Source organism: Paroedura picta, chromosome 6 (genome assembly GCF_049243985.1).
Source record: "Paroedura picta isolate Pp20150507F chromosome 6, Ppicta_v3.0, whole genome shotgun sequence".
Classification (NCBI taxonomy): domain Eukaryota; kingdom Metazoa; phylum Chordata; class Lepidosauria; order Squamata; family Gekkonidae; genus Paroedura; species Paroedura picta.
Genome location: NC_135374.1, coordinates 11,715,388 through 11,735,289, shown reverse-complemented (window position 1 = coordinate 11,735,289; position 19,902 = coordinate 11,715,388). Strand labels below are relative to the sequence as shown.

The following is a 19,902-nucleotide window of genomic DNA, read 5'->3' as shown; positions in this document are numbered from 1 at the left end:
CGCATACATGGGCCCGCATGGCCCTGTGGAGGCAGGGAACCGCGGCCTGGTGCCAGGGCCTTTGCGGCCCGGCACCGGGCCGTAGCCCGGTGGTTGAGGACCACCACTTTAGATGACTGGTGAAAACTGCTTTTTAAAAAAATTTAAATGATGGAATGCAAAGTGGAAAAAAAATCGGCAAACAGAAATTAGATGGGGTTGATATAATGGTAGAACAAAATTTAAATGGGAACTTTTGAGTCAAAATCTAAGAATGAACGAACCAACAAACCAACGAACGAACCAACCAACTAACCAGCTAACCAGCTTACCAACTAACCAGCTAACCAACTAACCAACTAATTCCCCACTAATAGCCATACTGATTTGTGCAATATGATGCTTTAAGGTGTATTAATAGCAAACATGCGGAAACTGTAATTCTTAAAGAACACCTCTCATCGTCATCACTAACCAAGTGCATAAACAATTTACCAAATTATCCTTTGATTGAATGTTTCTTTCTTGAAAAATGCTAAGCTAACTTCTTTGTCACCTGGATATTGAGAGCTTCTCCCCGAAATGACAATTTGTAATCACTGTTGTCACAACATTGTGCCATGCATCAAAGCAGTGTTTCCCCAATAATTACACCAAAGGAAACTGCTCGGAAGTTCAGGGGAGAAAGCTAGGTAAGAAAATCTGAAGGAGATACACATTGAAGCATCAGCGCTCACCCTCCTTGGCCTCGATCCATCTCCACTGGCGTGTAGAGCCAGCTTGGTAGTGGTTAGGAGTGCAGACTTCTAATCCGGCAAGCTGAGTTTGATTCCCTGCTCCCCCACATGCAGCCAGCTGGGTGACCTTGGGCTAGTCACAGCACTGATAAAGCTGTTCTGACCGAGCAGTGTTATCAGGGCTCTCTCAGCCTCCCCTACCTCACAGGGTTTCTTGAGACTCCTTCGGGTAGAGAAAAGTGGCATATAAGAACCAACTCTTCTTCTTCTTCAGTAATATCAGGGCTCTCTCAGCCTCACCTCCCTCACAGGGTGTCTGTTGTGGGGAGAGGAAAGGGAAGGCGACTGTAAGCCACTTTGAGACTCCTTCGGGTAGAGAAAAGCGGCATATAAGAACCAACTCTTCTTCTTCTTCAGTAATCTCACGGCTCTCTCAGCCTCACCTCCCTCACAGGGTGTCTGTTGTGGGGAGAGGAAAGGGAAGGTGACTGTAAGCCACTTTGAGACTCCTTCAGGTAGAGAAAAGCGGCATATAAGAACCAACTCTTCTTCTTCTTCAGTAATCTCAGGGCTCTCTCAGCCTCCTCTCCCTCACAGGGTGTCTGTTGTGGGGAGAGGAAAGGGAAGGCGACTGTAAGCCACTTTGAGACTCCTTCGGGTAGAGAAAAGCGGCATATAAGAACCAACTCTTCGTCTTCTTCAGTAATATCAGGGCTCTCTCAGCCTCCCCTCCCTCACAGGGTGTCTGTTGTGGGGAGAGGAAAGGGAAGGTGACTGTAAGCCACTTTGAGACTCCTTCGGGTAGAGAAAAGCGGCATATAAGAACCACCACCACCTCCTCCTCCTCCTTCTTCTAAATATTAGAAAGCATTTGCTGATGGTGAAGGTTCTTCGTAGATGGAATAGAGGGTGGTGGAGTCTCCACTGGAAGTTTTTAGGAGGAGATTGGAAGAGCACCTGACAGAAGTGTGTGATTTTTAAGTCCTTGGGAAGGTGGACTGGGTGGACCTCCGTGGTCTCTTCCAGCACTGTGTGACCCTGTTTCTGACTCGAAGGTAGTTTCCATAAAAGCTAACTGAACTATTGCGGTGCAAGTATATTGCGGACTGAGTTTACTGTTGATGACGAGCTGAAAACAAGAAACAGGGTTCTTCAAGTGGTTGGCTCCAGATAAAACGTTTCACAGCTTGCGTCTGCATTTTTTTCATTAGTGTAAAATATCTCCCAGCCAGATCAGCCATATGGAGAGCTTCCTATAAGCTGAAACGTCGTGAAATGTGGAAGAAAGACGCACTTTCTGGGTGTTACTTGAACTGACAGCTCCTGACAGCTCCTGCATGAATCACTTTCCTTCTGCCACTTTTGGGTCTCCGTTGACAACCTCTTGGTATAGTGGTTAAAAGTGGCAGCTTCTCATCCCACTCTTCCACATCCGGCCATCTGGGGACCTTAAGCTAGTCACAGCCCTGATAGTGCTGTTCTCACAGAGCGAGCCCTGTCAGAGCTGTCTCAGCCCCATCTACCTTACTGGATGTCTGGTGTAGGGGGAGGAAGGGAAGGCGACTGTAAGCCACTTTGAGACTCCTTCAGGTAGTGAAAAGTGGGGTCGGAAGTGGGGTCGGAAAGCCAACTCTTCTTCAGTAAGGGGTCTGTAAAGCCAACTCTGATTCTTGAAGTCACACAACGAACCATAGGTCACCAACACATGCATGCATTTCATGTATAGAGAAAATAAATTAAGTTAACATAAATACGGAGCTGCCGTACCCCGCAGATTGTGAACACGTTTCACCCACATGCTGTAAAATGAGAATTAGTTAGAATAAGATCCTTTAATACGCACAGATGAGAAAAACTGTAGGAATTGCTGGCTGTAAACTGCATGACTGGTTAAATCAACAGCATTATTACTATGATGGTTTTAATTGTGCTTTAATTATGTTTTAGTGGGATGATTTTATTGATGTTCGAAATTGCCTTGCATGCTCTCCTCATTGGAAGAGCACTTTACAGTGGTAAGCAGAGTTACCCCCTTCTAAGTCCTTTGACAGGAACAGACTTTAAAGGGCAGAACTCTGCTTAGGACGGCACAGTTAGAAACCTGTGTGTGTGTGTGTGTGTGTGTGAGAGAGAGATTAAAAAAACTTTCTTTCATTTTAATTGCCTTTATTTTAATACCCATGGGTGCGGGTTAATTGGTTCAGGCACGTTAAAAATAATAAGTCTAAACAGAGATCTCAGAGCATAACCTAGCCGAAGGGAAGTGTTTTGAGGTTGTGTTATTTCACTGTGCTTGGCTCTTCCTCACTGGATTCAACAGGAGTTACAAATGTGGCCAGAGTCATGCCCATCGTACCCATTCAGAATACTACAACGGCAATTCTAGAAGAAGAAGAAGAAGAAGAAGAAGAAGAAGAAGAAGAAGAAGAAGAAGAAGAAGAAGAAGAAGAAGAAGAAGAAGAAGAAGAAGAAGAAGAAGAAGAAGAAGAAGAAGAAGAAGAAGAAGAAGAAGAAGAAGAAGAAGAAGAAGAAGAAGAAGAAGAAGAAGAAGAAGAAGAAGAAGAAGATGATGATGATGATGATGATGATGATGATGATGATGATGATGATGATGATGATGATGATGATGATGATGATGATGATGATGATGATGATGATGATGATGATGATGATGATGATGATGATGATGATGATGAAGAAGAAGAAGAAGAAGAAGAAGAAGAAGAAGAAGAAGAAGAAGAAGAAGAAGAAGAAGAAGAAGAAGAAGAGTTAGTTCTTACAGCAATTCTATGCAGAGTTATTCTCATTTATTGATTGCAAAGGGCATCGATTGGAGGAATTCACACCCTGGGATGCTCTGCAGCCCCACTGAAAAGAGATGAAACATTCTATAGAACAGTGGTCCCCAACCCTCGGTCCGGGGACCGGTGCCGGTCCGTTGATCAGCCGGTACCAGGCCGCAGCTCCTCCTTGTCCTCCTCCCCGGCTGCTGCCTCGGGGGCTGCCCTGCTACTCTGCCACTGGCTCACCTTCAGTGGTTTTTGGTGGCCACCATGGCTGGGGCTCCCCCGTGGTGTGGCACTGCACAGCTGCTGCTGGCAGCGCCCCCCAGTGGGTAGTGGGAAATCAGTGGCACCGGCGGGAAAGCAAGTGAAGCAGGGGCTCAGGCGGCAGCCATGTCCCTTGGCAAAGGACTACCCCCTCCCCCGGGTCTCAGTAAAATTGTCAAGCGTTGACTGGTCCCCGATGATAAAAAGGTTGGGGACTACTGCTATAGAAGGACGAAACAAACAAAATGGCCGTGCTATATCGTCCATGTGGGAAAAGCATAAAGAGCGAAAAACGACCGCTGACAAAGTCTTGACGTGTTGTGGGATCTCATTCCACCAGGTGGGGGCCAGAACAGAAATAATCCTGGCACTGGTTGAAGCCAGACCTACCTCCTTGGGTCCAGGGACCACCAACTGGTTGGTATTCGAAGAACAAAATGTTCTTTGGGGGGTATAGGTAGAGGGGTGGTCTCTCAAATGGCTCGCTTAAGTAAGGCTTTCTCTACTTCGATGGGACCAATTCAATGATCTATGTACACAAAGACTTGATGGAACAGCTCTTTCCCCCTTTGCTTTGGAGTTCCCCTCAAATTCCTTTGAATTTTGAAGATCTGTTCCTGAGGGGAGGGGCACCTTTGAAAACACATAGTGGGACATACCCCTAGGGGCAACAGAGAGCAGAGCATAAATTATTCTTGGCACCAGCTTAGAAAAAACTTGTGGAAATAGTGGAAGGTGAGAAGTCCCCTCACAAGCACCACCACCTCATGATGTGTCTTCTCCTTTCCCCAAAGGTCTTCTGACCTTCAATAACAACACAGATTCTTGGGATAGTAGGCACAGCAGGAAACCTCGCAAGAAGTTGGGCATGAAACTGGGCTCACTGGGGGTGGGCAGGTAGCTCTGAATTCCCTGCATTCTGCTCAGGTTGGACTAGACAATCCTGGAGGTCCCTTCCAACTCTATTATTCTAAGTCTGCAAAAAAAATGTCATTTTTCAGGTTTCTGCATGTGCCACCGTGTTCCCCATGGAAGAGTCACCATAGTATTTTCAATTCTTTATGGCACTAACCCCTCGTAGTGGCAAGTGTGCCTTCTTTGCATTGTTTCCATGCCGTATTTAAAACTAGCTTTACTACGATGTTTCCTTTATGATGGTAATGAGGACGCTTTTTTTATGCATAAGCATTGCCATGTTTTTGGTCTCCTCCCCTGTGCCATCATATACCAATGGGTGAATGGACAGCCCCTAGAACGTCATCCACCAATGGAAGCTCGAGGTTCCATCTGCTGATTTTCTGCCGAATGAGGTGGGCTGCCTTCGCTATAGGGAAGTGGAGCCTCTGTGTTCAGCAGGTGTCTACCTCTGAGCAATATGGCAGGAGGGGCTGTTGCTTTCTGGTTTAATAGTTTATCAGACTGGTGAAGTGGAGGGATCTTCCCTGTACCACCTTGTGTGGGTTCAGGAGCTGTCTGAAAGACCAGTTCTCTCTTGTAGGAGAACAGGGAAGTAGAGCTGCTTCAGGCTGTGGGTGGAGGCTCCCATTTTGGACAGGCTCACCAGTGATTAGAAATACTTCATGGGGGAGAGGTTTGGTGGGAGCTTACAGTTTATATGGGAACCTGTGGTCTGCTGTGGTCCACCCTGCCTACTCTCTAAGAGGAACACTATACCTCAGAGGGGGAAAGGTGGTTGTGCTGGCTTTCAAAAGGTTGCGTGCCCCCCACAGAAATTTCTTGTTGAAATCTCCATGCCTATGAACTATAATTCCCATGAGGCCCTGCCAGCATCATGTGCTAGAGTGGCAGTCAGGTGACATTGCAGCTAACCAATGAGCATTTGGTACAACAGAGGAAGTAACCATCCCACTTGAGGATTTGCTTTCACAACTGTTTCAAATTGCGTAATCCTTTACTATGGTATACTCTGGTATGCAAAACAACAACAACAACACAGTATCAGCACACACACATAAATAAGAATGTTTTTAAAAGGGGTGATTTTAAAGAGTCAGCAAATTGACTTTGGTGAAAATGGTATGTGCATAATACCCCCTAGTAAGCCACTGACATATCAGAGATAATGCACTTGAGTATTCACAGCTCAGATTTGAATGATATGCTTGTTCACTTAGATTATTTGAACAGAAAACAGCATTCAAAGATTACAAAGGAGTGGTATAGCAGTTGAAAGGGTTGCCTAGGGTAGTGGTAAGCTCACCCTCACTGGCAGTCTTACAGGTCTCTTGAAACTCTCTCAGCCCACCTACTTCACAAGATACCTGTTGTGGGGAAAAGAAGGGATGGTGATTGTAAGCTGCTCTAAGACACATGAGGCATGCCAAATGACCTTGGGTCAGTCACTCTTCTTGTAGAACTCTCTCATCACCATCTGCATAGAGAGCCAGCATGGTGTAGTGGTTAAGGACAGGGTCTGGTGAGTCAGATTTGATTCCCCATTGCTCCAAATGCAGTCAGTTGAGTGACCTTGGGTGTGTCACAGCCCTGATAGTGCTGTTCTCACAGAACAGTTGGTCTCACTCAGCCCCCTCCTACCTCACGGGGTGTCTATTGTGGGGAGAGGAAGGGAAGGTGATTGGAAGCTGCTTTGAGACACCTTCTTCTTCTGTCCCACAAGATGACTGTGGTGGGGAGAGGAAGGGAAAGATGATTGTAAGCTACTCTGAGACTGTTGAGGATAGAGGGAATCAGGGTATAAAAACCTACTCTTCTTCTTCCCCCTCCCAACTCTATGATTCTATGTGTATCAAGCCACTTCACATGCAACAGTTTGTTCCCAGTGTAGACCATCATCATGAATTAAGATTTAATAATTATTCAAGGGGTAAGCCCAAGTCACTGACTGGCTAAAAACCAACGCCATCATAAGAGACTCTTCTAGCCCTGCTCACACATTACAGTGTTGTTTATACGTTATATAAGGGCGTATATTTTTTTGTAAGAAACAGCCAAAGAAATTGGGGACCCACAGATAGCAACAACAACAACAAGGCTTTAATCGCTAAATCTGTGGGTGCAGTCTTGTGTTGAATGGTAACATGTGCCTGGTTCATAAGTGACAAGGCTGCAAGAAACACCCCACCCAAAAAGCTTCAGGCGACACCGCTGAGCTCAATGAATGAAGAAGCACAAATACTTCAAGACCTGCCAGCAGATACATCATGGAAAAGAGCACATTTCCATCTTTTGCGACTACCTGAAGAATGTGACGAACAGTGGAGCAATTACCTGGTCTCTCTTAGGAAAGACAGCAGTAACTTTTAGGTTAGGGCCAACATACGATGGGAACTGACTATATATTATTTGGGATAATAATAGATTGTATTCTTATATGTATTAACAATTACTTGGCTAAGAAAGACAACAGTAACTTTTAGGTTCGGACTAATATGCAATGGGAATTGAATGTGTTCTTTTTAAGATAATAACAGTCTATACTCTTACATGTATGAACAATTATTTTCTTTTTATCTTTCTGTAAGCGCTTTATATACAATAAAAATAAATAGAATATTTAAAAAAAAATAAGTGACAGTGCTAGAAGCAAATCACGGTTTTACTAGTTCTGCCCACTGTTCTGTCTTAAAAGGCCTTCCCTAAATCCCCTCCCCCACTGCTTTCCAAAGCATTAGCAATTTTTCTTTCAGCCGGAGCTTATGTTCTTTGAATCCTGTATATGGGGAAAGAAAAGAGGCACAGGCTTGTAAAAAGTGATTTTTTAGATTCATGCCCAGCTCTTTGTGATTGCCTCGATACAACAGGGGAAGGGGGAAAAAAAAGACCCCCTTCTTCCTCACGCTAGAAGAGGCGGAAACAATCGCTGCCGTGTCGGTTCTGTCAATGCGCACAAGACACATGAGCCACTGAATTTACTCAACAGACAGAAGAAAAAGGCCAGCGGGGACTGCTCTCCGAGAACAAAGTTTGTTTTACAACGTCTCGGCAGAATAAAAGATGGTTTTATCTTGCACCTTTCATTTTCAAGGTGTCCCAAAGCGCTTCAGAATAATGGAGTCAGTCCCGATAGCACATCGAACGACGGAGGCCACGGAGAGAAATATGACAGGCGCCGTCTTTTCTACAGCTGTCCGTAACCTTGGGCCCTCTATCCATCTCAGGGACTAGCATAGCTCAAAGTCCTGTAACGTCTCAGCGCCTCACCGGTTTTAATGCATTAATTTCACTCCCACCACAATGGCGTTTTCTCTGAGTGGATCTTGGTGGTGGGGGGAAGTTCAGCACATGGACCACTGCTATGGAATTGCTTGGGATTGAGATGAAAGTGCATGTCAAGTCACTGAGATGACGGCCACATTTATGTCTCCTCCTTCTTCTGAGGGGCTTAGGGTGGTGTAGATGTTTCTTTCGTCTCTGTCTTAGCCAAAGCAAACTACGAAATGCACAATAAAGTAGACTAAAATAAAGGATGTCAAAAACTGATGGAAAGAAATCTTCTAAAGCATTTTCTCATTCACATCCGGTTTGTAGGATTATTTTAACGCCTCGGTGTGCAGAAATGACAAGCATACCGGTTATGAATGCATTTCGTTCCCTTTCATCGAAAACATACCGTATTTGCCGGCGTATAAGACGACTGGGCGTATAAGACGACCCCCTAACATTTCCACTCAAAATATAGAGTTTGTTACATTCCATTGCAGTACTATGGGCCACTATGGGCAGCTATGTCTATCCCAACTGAAATGCACCCGGCGTATAGGATGACCCCCCCCCCACTTGGAGGCATGTTTTTCAGGGGGGGGGAAGTAGTCTTATACGCCAGCAAATACTGTACATATATTCCTCTAGACCTGGCTTTCTCAACCAGGGTTTCATGAAACCCTGAGGTTTCTTGAAAGAAGGGTTTTTCAAATGGGTGGAAATTACTAAATGTTTAATGTATTTTTAAAATTTGTTTTAAATTTTTATTTATCACATTATCACATTTATCAGGTGATATGAACAGATATGACCTCCCCTCCTCCCAAATTGCCAATTATAGCCCTAGATGGGGTTGGAAGGGGTGGAGACCCAGGTGGGCGTGTCCACAGCTATACTTCCCAGCCATATTCTGCCCATTTGTGCCACTTCAGGGGTTACTTGAAACTTGAAGAATGTTTCAGGGGTTTCTCAATGGTAAAAAGAAAAAAATTGAAAAAGGCTGTTGTAGAACTTATAGAGTATTCAGAGTTCTAGTACTCTGGTATTCAGAGCTTCTCTCATGACCAGACACAGACTACAAAGCTCTCCAAGCTGGTATGTTGAGTAAAACCATCAGTCTTCAAAGACGTGAATGAGAAGATTATTCAGTAAATTTACTTCAATTAGTTTGTGAGGTCATTTTAGTATCTATTATACAGTCTAATCAATAAAGTTTTTGCATTTTGTATTCAGTTTTTTACTATTTACACTGTGAATCCTCTTTGTATTGCTTGTACCCATTGTATCCATATGACAATCTGATGGGGTGGATGATGCTCAGAGCAAGTGAAAAACTGTCATAATTCCACAGCACCCGGTACCAAAACAGAACAGAACTTGATTAGAATTTAAACCAGGATTACCGCATTTTGAAAAGCAAAAAAGAGGCATATTTCCCAAATGACTACTTCAAACAAGAGATCACTGTGACAAATATCATGTAAATATCTCTATTATTTAAGCTGTAATTATTGCTACTAACTAGGAACATCCCTAACCTTCCAACCCAAACAGAGGACATTTTCATCATTTTTTTAAAGAGTCCAAAAGAGGATGGACACCAATTTTTAGTTTATATATATATTTTAAATATATTAACCTTTCTTAAAAAGAAAGAGGGCATCTGGCAACCACCAAAACAAGTGAAAAATGAAATTAAAGCTTTTACCTTAAGGGATCATGTTAAAGTAACTCTATCACCCAATAAGGGAACGCCAAAAAATTCACAATGGCCCTTGACATAACAACCCTATCAAGTTCTTAGCTAAGCAGTGTTTTGAATCCAGACTTCTCTGGTTAAAATCCAAATGAGCTAACATTTAATTACACTATGGATTGGCCTGAGACTGGGAATGTTTGTTTATAGCATTTGTTGTGTATGTGGACAATCTGGGGCAGGGAGCCTGGAGCAAGAGACTGATTCTGGACTCCTGAACAGGATTCATAGATTCCCTGTTCCTACTGATTCAGTGAACTATGTCCTGGTCCCGTCAGGAGCCTCCATTAAGGACCTATCGTGTGACCTGGCAGGACCCTCAAACATGTATATAAGTTCCCCGGTTCTGCTTGCTGTTGCTTAGTGTTCTTGTGTTTAGGAAAGAGTTGGCTGGCTGGAGCAGAGATGTGTTTACCGAACCTTCGGATTTAATAACATTTTGCCTCAAATTCTCAATATTGATGACAGACTAGAAAAATAAGTACTGTGATCTCGCTCCATATGAGCAGTGGGAAGGTGCTGTCAACAGTGCTGCCTACTGAACTCCCCACAACCAGAATTAGTAATGGTGGCTTCCCACTGTCAAATTAACTCAGCAGTGCCCCAAAATGGGACTTTTTAATAACTGCACCCCTTTTTGGAGGAGGAAGGCCTGAGATTCAGACGAAGAGCCTCTGCTTTGCACACTGGAGATCCCCAATTCAATCTACTACTACAAGTCTACTATGAGAGTGGCAGGAAATAAATCGATAAATCGATAAATCAATCCCCCAAATCTCCAATTGAACAGACTGGGTTGTAGCGGATATGAAAGATAGGGTTCCCAGGCCCATTCATGCTGCTGGGGGGGGGGGGGAATGGAGTTCCCCGACATGCTGGCATCACCCAGAAGTGATATTGGCATGTCAGAGATGTCACTGGCTTTTGGGCAAAACTCTATGGTAGAATTTACTTCAAGCCATAGAATTCTGCTCCTAACCCCGCCTCCTCCCCATGACCCTGGTGTGCCAATGTTCCATCCAGGTGATGTCACCATGCTGCAATATTCTTTTGGATTGGGGCGAGTTGTGGAGGAGTCTGGGGGCAGTGAGGTGCATCTGGAAAGCAGGGGACCCCCACCTGGACCAGTAGATCTGGCAACCCTAGTGAAAATCCTAGTGGAGACCCTTGAAAGGTTCTGCCAGTCTAAATAGACAATAATGACCTTGGGGAGTGATGATCTGGGGCAGAATAAGGCCACTTTGGGTATGTGAACCTTGTCTAGTGTTCTTAGAGGTTGCAAAACTGTTTAAAATGAGATTTTAATTTTAAAAGTGGTATCATGCCAATGGTTATTTGCTGGGTGTTTTACCAGAGCTGTGTGTGCTGATCGTCTTTCACATTTTTTGAGCCCTTACGTGATTTCAATTATGTATTTGTTGGTTTTGTGGTTTTGTCATATAGGCCACCTTGATCATGGGAAGCGCAGGATAAAAATCCTTAATAAATGAAAGCAAAGCAAACAAACAAACAAAGCAAAATCCAGCAGAGAGAACACCTGAGATATAGAGATCTATTAAGTCAGTCAAAGCAATCCGACAATCCAAGGGCCTTCCTGAATATTTACCCTGGTGAGCAATTCAAAGTTCTGTATGCTCAGGTGTTAGATATCTGTAGTCCTGCCCCAGGGAGCACAGCAGAAGAGGGAGGGAGGGAGGGAGGGAGATGGTGGTTACAGAGGCCGGGGCGCTGGCCACAGGGGAGGGAGGATGGGAGGTAGCTAGTGGAGGTGGAGGCCTCTCTGAGGCCCAGAGCAAAGGCCACATGGCAAGCCAAATTCGAGGCATAGGAACTCAGAAGTTGAGCCGTACAATAAAATAATCTAAAAATGTTAATTATTTATTATTGTGCACAATTAAAAACAGAATAAAAACGACATAAAAACTATACAGAACTAACAGCACATAAGACCAAACGCATTTTGACCCTACTGGGTCTTCCTCAGTGGTCAGAATTGTGACAATACACTCTATAAAAAAATATCTAAACTCATTATAAAGTGTAGCTGAGTGGTTGAATGGGATCTGTAAATTATGGCTCCAACCAGTATAGGTAAATTGTGAAGCCTTGATTGGTATTCTGGGAGGTGGTAGAACAGGTTGAAGGGTGATCCGCTGCCTGCCTCTCCAGATACTACACCTCCATTGTGAGAACCAACCATTTATTCATGCTCCCTGATTCTTGGTTTTTTAGCCAATTTCCAATCCATACCCCAACCCTTCTTTCCAGTAATTCCTAGAGCTACTCTCTTTCACTTCCAGGTTTCTCCCGGAAGTGACATAATGCCACAGCCATTTTGTATTTAATTGTTTCTGCTGTTGTATGGAGTGACAGTGGGTAATGGAAACCGGAAGCAAGGGATACCCCAATCCCTCTCATGTCCCAAATGCAGTGGTGATCAAAGAACAATGGATATGGAAAAATGGTCAAACGTGTTCTGCAAAGGGGTATTTTAACGGCCTAGTTTTCTTGTTGGGAGTTCGAAACAATCTTCGGGATCCGTGTTAAGCTGTGACATGCATCTATCAGGGAGGAGATTTGATTTGGCACTGTCTTCAATCATATCACTATCCTGTGAAGGGTTTTAATCTGATGTTAGCTGCCCTCCGTGGGATGCAGAAATTTAAAAATAAAGCACGTACATGAAATGCATGGTATCTGTAAACGTTTGGTGTCTCGGAGCTCGACGAGCATAGCAATGTGCCTAAATTTTATGGGGAAAAGACAACAGGACGTGACAGAAAAATAAAGAATCATGGCTTTGTTATCATGTTGGAGGAGCTGAGTCCAAAAGGTGATGCAATTGAGCAGAAGCTAAATGAAAAAGACGCTGCTGTCTTATACTGAACCGGGTCATTTGTATACCAAGCTCAGCACACACAACTCCAGGGTGGACTGTGTGCACCAGGGGAGTTCTTCCTCCATGCATACACAGGACGTGGTGGGACATACTGCTCCCACAGCTAGGAATCGGTAGTGGCCCGGCATGGCCACCATTGTGCAGAATCGGTCACAGTGAAGATTCTTGTGCTGTGGAGGTAGCTGCTTCTGAAGAAATGTTTTGTAAAAATTGGAACAGTGACTCAAAAGCCTATTTGGGCAAAAGGCCCACCTGGCTTCACACTTGGTTGGCAGCAGGAAAGGTTTTGGCATGGGCCATGGTCCCCAACGGACGCCCTGTTGGGGACCCCTCTTTTAGGCAATTATTTGCAGTCTGTATAGGAGTGGCAGGAAAAACCACATACACCAATATAGGATTGGGGGGACTTGTCTTGGCAGTAGCATGTGTGAAAAGGATCTAGGAGTTTTAGTAGACCATACATTGAGAGCCAGTTTGGTGTAGTGGTAAGGAGTGCGGACTTCTAATCTGGCATGCCGGGTTCGATTCTGCACTCCCCCACATGCAGCCAGCTGGGTGACCTTGGGCTGGCCATGGTACTGATAAAACTGTTCTGACCGGGCAGTGATATCAGGGCTCTCTCAGCCTCACCCACCCCACAGGGTGTCTGTTGTGGGGAGAGGAATGGGAAGGCGACTGTAAGCCACTTTGAGCCTCCTTCGGGTAGGGAAAAGCGGCATATAAGAACCAACTCCTCTTCTTCTTCATCATCTTGAACATGAGTCAGCAATGTGACTCAGTGGCTAAAAAAGCAAATGAGATGTGGGGCTGTATCAAACGGAGTATCGTGTCCAGATCACGGGAGGTGATGGTACCGCTTTACTCTGCTCTGGTTTGGCCTCACTTGGAGTACTGTGTTCAGTTTTGGGCACCCCAGTTGAAGAAGGATGTTGACAAACTGGAACATGTCCAGAGGAGGGCAACAAAGATGGTGAGGGGTTTGGAGGCCAAGATATATGAGGAAAGGTTGGGGGACCTTGGTCTTTTTAGCCTGGAGGGGATCTGATAACAATCTTCAGGTATTTAAAAGGCTGCCATATAGAAGATGGAGCAGAGTTGTTCTCTCTTGCCCCAGAGGGACAGACCAGAACCAATGGTATGAAATTAAGGAAGTTCTGTCTCAACATCCAGAAGAAGTTCCTGACAGTTAGAGAGGTTTCTCAGTGGAACAGGCTTCCTCAGGAGGTGGTGGGTTCTCCATCTGTGGAAATGTTTAAACAAAGGCTGGATTGCCATCTGATGGAGAGGCTGACTCTGTGAAGATTCAAGGGGGTGGCAGGTTACATTGGATGAGCGACAGGGTTGTGAGTATCCTACATAGTCCAGGGGGTTGGACTAGATGACCCAGGAGGTCTCTTCCAACTCTATGATTCTATGCTTCTATGAACAGAAGGAGCTAACTTTTTTGTGAGCGATTTTGCCCTAAAAAAGAAACTTGCTTACTCTGACTCCCCCCCACCCCCAATTTTCTTTCTTTCTTTTTTAAAAACTGCGGATTAATTTGCAAGAAGGAACACCTCCAGGTTGTAAAACATCTTGTTGTGCCACTTGCAACAAGCCGAAGTGACAAGTTGTGAGATGAGACAGCTTGGCACATATACATTACGAGGGAGTTGGTTGTCCGTTAAAGATAGGTTAAGACAAGTTCAGGAGAAAAAAAAGCATACTAATTTGTACGCCTAATATTTTTTAAAAGTGTCATAGTGTCTGGCTCAGAAAATATAGAGCAAGTGTAATTAAATAGTCCACGGGAAAGGAAAGGGAGTCAAAAGAAATGTAAATGTAGTGACTTATTAGAGGGCCGCTTTGCTGCCCTGCGGTGAAGTTGAAGGAATGTTGGCAGACAGCATCCCTGGTTGTATCAGCAGAGGGCTAAAAACAGCAGAGCTGGCAACGAGGCTGATTTTTTTGTTGATGTTGCCTAAACTGAAATCTGTAACAAATCTGTAAGCTGCGCCTTGCAGGGATTTTGAAGGAAATCTAAAACCATCAAAGGGTATTTTGAGGGGTGGGTCGTATACGACTGGGCCTTTTTAGTGGTAGCATTGAGATTCTGAAAACCACAGGAGCTTTCTGTGTTCCCTGCAAAACGAAGTTATTCCACCAGGGCCCATTCTGCACACAATAGATAATGCATTTTTCATGTGCTTTGGCAGTTGGGTTGTCCTGTGCAGAACAGGAAAATCTACGTTTAAAGTGCATTGAAAGTGCATTATCTATTATTATTGTTAATTCAATTTCTAGCCCGCCACTCCCAAAATGGCTCGTGGTGGGTTACAACACAGATAAAAATCCCAATAAAACAACCCCTAAAATGACAAACTACTCAATAAATACACAAAATCAGTACACAAGATGTCCAGAAGCGGCGGAGACTACATATAACTAAACCTGGCCCACTGTCAACCATGGGGGCAGAAAAAGGGGTTGCTGACTATTAATCTGCCATAAGAGTAACCCAAGGGGGGGGGGATCCAGCTTCTCCTTAGCGCGCCAGCCTCAACCATAAACCTAGTGGAAGAGCCCCGTCTTGCAGGCCCTGCGGAATGCCAGAAGCTCCCACAGGGTCCGTAGCTCTTCCGGGAGCTCATTCCACCAGGTAGGGGCCAGGACCAAAAAGGCCCTCTCCCTAGTCAAGGCCAGACGCACTTCCCAGAGGCTGGGTGTGACCAACAGATTTGTACCCACAGAGTGTAGAACCCTGCAGGGGGCATAAATCTCATACAGTCAATTTACCGTATATACTCGCATATAAGCCGACCCGCGTACAAGCCGAGGCACCTATTTTCACCACAAAATGCTGGAAAAACTTACTGACTCACATATAAGCCGAGGGTGGTGTTTGGATAGTGGCCTTTTCTCCTTCCCTCCCCTCCCCCCTCCCCTCCCTTCCACCAGTTTTGGGCAGGATCTTTTCCCCCCTTTTCTTCCCACCCTCCTCTTCCCTCTTTCCCTCTTTCCCCTCGTGCCTTTATATCCAGTCATGAGCTCCTTCCCTTCTTCTTAGCCCAGTGTTCTGTTCCCTCCACTTTTCATTCCTTCACTGTGTGGAATGGCCCTCACAACATGGTGCTCTCAGCAGTCATCCAACTGGCCGCTTCATATGTGTGTTTGTGTGCTTGTGGGGGGTGTCCTCAGACATTTCTCATCTAGTTGAGGATAGCTTTGATGCCCTTTCCCCCCTCACAACAAATTTGTTTCCATTCCTCATCTGTAAGAACAAGGGTTGTGCAGTTTACCTCAGGGGTAGTCAACCTGTGGTCCACCAGATGTTCACGGGCTACAGTTCCCATGAGCCCCTGCCAGTGTTTGCATCTGGAGGACCACAGGTTTGCATCTGGAGGACCACATCTGGAGGACCACAGGTTGACTACCCCTGGTTTACCTCACAGATCAGTGAGGAGACCTATTGCTGATGGATAATTGACTGATAGTTAATAACATACAATTAGAGTTGGGAGAGCGTGCCAGGTTAGCTGACTGAAAAAGTGGATTCGACAGCTTCGTGGGGACAGGTGTATAAATGACTTTGAGCCACAGGAGGGCATGACGGCATGTTCAGAGCCACGTGGCCACAGTAAACTCAGCAAACAAACTCAGTGAACAAAGTTTGATTCCAGGGGCTCCTATAAGACCAACCAAGTTTTATTCAAGGTATAAACTTTTGTGTGCCTGCATGAAAACTTATACCCCGAATAAAACTTCATTGGTCTTCAAAGTGCCCCTGGATTCAAAATCGATGAAGCACGAAAAGAGTAATCCCTACAGAGTAGTGCGATAGAATAGAACCATATAGGAAAGGGCTCCTGACCAATTCCATCCCATGCAAAAAAATGTCCCCAGAGCATGCGAAAACAATGCAGCACAAGCAAGGTAATACATACTCATACAACAAACAGTATAATAACATATAGTACTATTCCCTTTATGAAAGTGCTCTACCAGTCAGTCACTTTTATTGCAACCCTGTGTAGTAAACAACTGAGAGCCAGCAGGGTGTAGTGGTTAAGAGTGGCGGCTTTCAATCTGGCAAGCCGGGCCTTGATTCCCTGCTCCTTCACATGCAGCCAGCTGGGTGACCTTGGGCTTGTCGCAGTCCTGATAATGCTGTTCTCACAGAGCAATCCTGTCAGAGCTCTCTCAGCCCCACCTCTCTCACAGGGTGTCTGTTGTGGGGAGAGGAAAGGGAAGGTGAATGTAAGCTGCTTTGAGACTCCTTTAGGTAGAGAAAAGCGGCATATAAGAACTAACTCTTCTCCTTCTTCAGTAATATCAGGGCTCTCTCAGCCCCACTTCCCTCACAGGGTGCCTATTGTGGGGAGAGGAAGGGAGGGCAATTATAAGCCACTTTGAGGGTCCTCTGAGCAGTTGAAAAGCAAGGTATAAAAAACAACACTTCTTGTTCTTGAATGAAGGGGTGTCTTAGAAGGGCTGTCTATGTAAAAGTCCACAGTCACCGCGCCCGGATAATTTCTCTCTGAAAAGTCAGAAGCAGGCTGCATCCACATAATTGGATTCTGTACTGTCATTCCCAACTGTACCATCCAGTTGCAAATGGTTGCTGTTGGTGGAAAATGCAAGCATGTCATAGCTGGTTTATGTTGATCCTACAGTGCAGAACTGGATAAACTGTGACTTGCTAGATGTCCATGGACTACAATTCCCATGAGCCCCTGTGATCAGGGCCAATTGGGAGTAGTTCAGCAGTGGAATAGGCTGCCTGAGAATGTGGTGAGCTCTCCTTCACTGGCAGTCTTCAAGCAAAGGTTGGATACACACTTTTCTTGGATGCTTTAGGATGCTTTGGGCTGATCTTGCGTTGATCAGGGGGTGAATCATAGAATCATAGAGTTGGAAGGAGCCATACAGGCCATCTAGTCCAACCCCCTCATGGGTGGGACTAGATGGCCTGTGTGGCCCCTTCCAACTCTATGATTCTATGATTCTATGTGAATTGTAGTTCATAAACATATGCAGAGCCATAGTTTGGGCCACCCCTGCTGTAGGATTTTTAAGGCAGGAGATGAACAGAGGAAGCTTTCTCCTGCCTCTCTTTGCATAATAACCTGGACTTCATTCATGGTCTCCAATCCACATACGCACCCCACAATGTTCCCCCTAATTTTTTTGCAGCAGAACAGTTTATACCCTGAGCAGAATAGAACTGCCGTACTCATAAGATGGGCAACGGGGCAGTAAAAAAAACCCTGTGTAGCTCCAGATAGCTGCAGAGATGCTTCCTGTGTTAATGAACAGCCCCCTCACATGCAGAACTTAAGAGAAGAAGAGAAAAAGGGCTGTTTTTTTGCACCTTGACTCCCTGAAGGGGTCTTAAAGTGGCTTGTAATCACCTCACCTTCCCCTCCCCACCACAGACACCCTGCGTGGTAGGTGAGGCTAAGAGAGCTCCGAGAGAACTGCAACTGGCCCAAGGTCCATCAGCTGGCTTCATGTGGAAGAGCAGAGAATCAAACCCAGTTCTCCACTGCTCTTAACCAATACACCATGTTGGCTCTCACCAGTGCTGTCCCCGCTTAGCTTCTGAGATGTGATGAAATCAGACTAGCGCGGGCCGTTCACGTCCCAACAAAACGTTGCTAGCTCACCACAAAAGTGCAAGATACAACCATGTGTGGATGCCATTTGAGATGGGGACTTGCAGTTCTTCTCATGATGGCCAGAGAAAAGGCAACTAGTATAGGGAGGTAGATTTAAGCAAAGACATCTACTTGTTAGTAATGATATCTTCTTAGAATCATAGAGTTGGAAGGGGCCATAGAGGCCATCTAGTCCAACCCCCTGCTCAATGCAGGATCAGCCCAGAGCATCCTAAAGCATCCAAGAAAAGTGTGTATCCAACCTTTGCTTGGAGACTGCCTGTGAGGGGGAGCTCACCACCTCCTTAGGCAGCCTATTCCACTGCTCAACTACTCTGACTGTGAAAAATTTTTTCCTGATATCTAGCCTATATCGTTGTACTTGAAGTTTAAACCCATTACTGCGTGTCCTCTCCTCTGCAGCCAACAGAAACAGCATCCTGCCCTCCTCCAAATGACAACCTTTCAAATACTTAAAGAGGGCTATCATGTCCCCTCTCAACCTCCTTTTCTCAAGGCTGAACATTCCCAAGTCCCTCAACCTATCTTCTTCTAACCATAGGGCACAATATTGGGTGGGAGAAACCTGATTTCCTCAGATCACCAGGCAGGTTGGAGACTGAACCATGACAAAGACTGCAATCCTTATGACATTCATCAGAGAGCAACACTCATTGAACAAAATGGGACTTACTTCAGAGTAGCAGGGGTGCCAGCTTTCAGGGGGGAGACACAGAATGAATGGGCCACACGGGGTCCGTAAAAAATACGATAAACTGTGAGAAGCAAAAAAGTAACAATGAATATTTAATGCTGTACTTTCCAAAAAGATAAACAGCCGAGTCAAAATTTAGGCGTTCATTCTTAAAAATGTCACAGAAATTCCAAATGGGAAGTTAAGAATTCCAGCAGAAGTTAAAGCGATGTTCAGTATAAACTGTTTTTGAGAAAACTCTGACATGTATATCTAAAAATTAAACATGTATACAATTATAAAAAATCTGCTTTCTTATTATACATGCATCAAAGATGATAGAAAACCATATTTACCAGTGTCCAAAAAACTCATTGTGAAACATAATTCTTCCATTCTGTTCAGAGGTTACTAACAACTATGGGCTGTCTGTAATCCCTCAGCCAGGTGCGAAGATTTGAAAGTAACTCTGCCTCTACTCCTCACAGTTAAAGAAACAGACTCACAAGTTTTGCGAAGTGACTGCGTGTCTACAAAAACAAAATCATCCAGCATCACAAAAAGCAAAAGAATTGCCAATGTCACAATGGCACCCAGATGAATATCTGCAAGATCTGCAAGAGTAAACTCTCCGAGTCTACAGTCTCATATTTCTCTAAAGACACAGTTGCAAGCACAACAAATTGAAAGTCATCAGGGGAATGATTGTTTTCAGGTGGGGCCTGGGGATTTCCCAGAATTACAGCTCACCTCCATACCACAGAGATCAGTTCACCTGTAGAAAATGGATACTTTGGAAGGTGGGGGTTCAAAGCCCACTGCCCTCCCCAAGTTCCACTCCCAAATCTACAGGAATTGCCTAAACCTGGCAACCCTACCTCCCCGTCCCCTCTTTTGGGGACCTCATAACCATCTGGACGTGCTCCCGGCAATGATTGGGTATTGCAGTGGGGTACATTGAGTAAAAAA

The 19,902-nt window shown here is 45.0% G+C and overlaps 1 long non-coding RNA gene across 3 annotated transcripts; it reads right to left on the bottom strand.

Annotated features, from left to right (window-relative positions):
• Nucleotides 1-2,925: 2,925 nt before the first annotated feature.
• LOC143840594 (uncharacterized) lies at nt 2,926-19,577 on the bottom strand. Of its 3 annotated transcripts, none has more exons than XR_013232244.1 (3): nt 19,290-19,577; nt 18,934-19,015; nt 2,926-3,098 (listed from the first exon to the last, which is right to left on the bottom strand). It is a non-coding gene; the product is annotated as an uncharacterized LOC143840594 (long non-coding RNA). The 3 variants fall into 3 exon arrangements; XR_013232245.1 differs by lacking the exon at nt 2,926-3,098 and adding an exon at nt 5,744-6,048; XR_013232246.1 differs by lacking the exon at nt 2,926-3,098 and adding an exon at nt 7,611-8,177.
• Between the last annotated feature and the right edge of the window lie 325 nt (nt 19,578-19,902).